Here is a 264-nt window from a genome sequence, read left to right on the forward strand (position 1 = left end):
CCGCAGCAATTGCAACAGACGAGCAGAATCAGCAACAGGAACAGAATCCGCGCACGCTGCAGCCACAGGGAGCCCCGGGGGGGCCCTCGCTGGGGGCCCCCTTGGGGCCCCCCGAGGTGCCCCCTCTCGATAGCCCCCCAAAGTAGAGCCAAGTGGGGGGGGCCCCTGGGGGCCCCCCCCCCCTTGAGCTGCGGCAGGAAGAACCCCAGAGGAAAGCCAGGGAAACCCTGATAGGCGCTGCCCGCTGAGGGGTACAGCTGGTTG

The sequence above is a fragment of the Eimeria mitis genome, genomic scaffold, assembly GCF_000499745.2.
Source record: "Eimeria mitis Houghton genomic scaffold, Emh_scaff283, whole genome shotgun sequence".
In the NCBI taxonomy this organism is placed as follows: Eukaryota; Apicomplexa; class Conoidasida; order Eucoccidiorida; family Eimeriidae; genus Eimeria; species Eimeria mitis.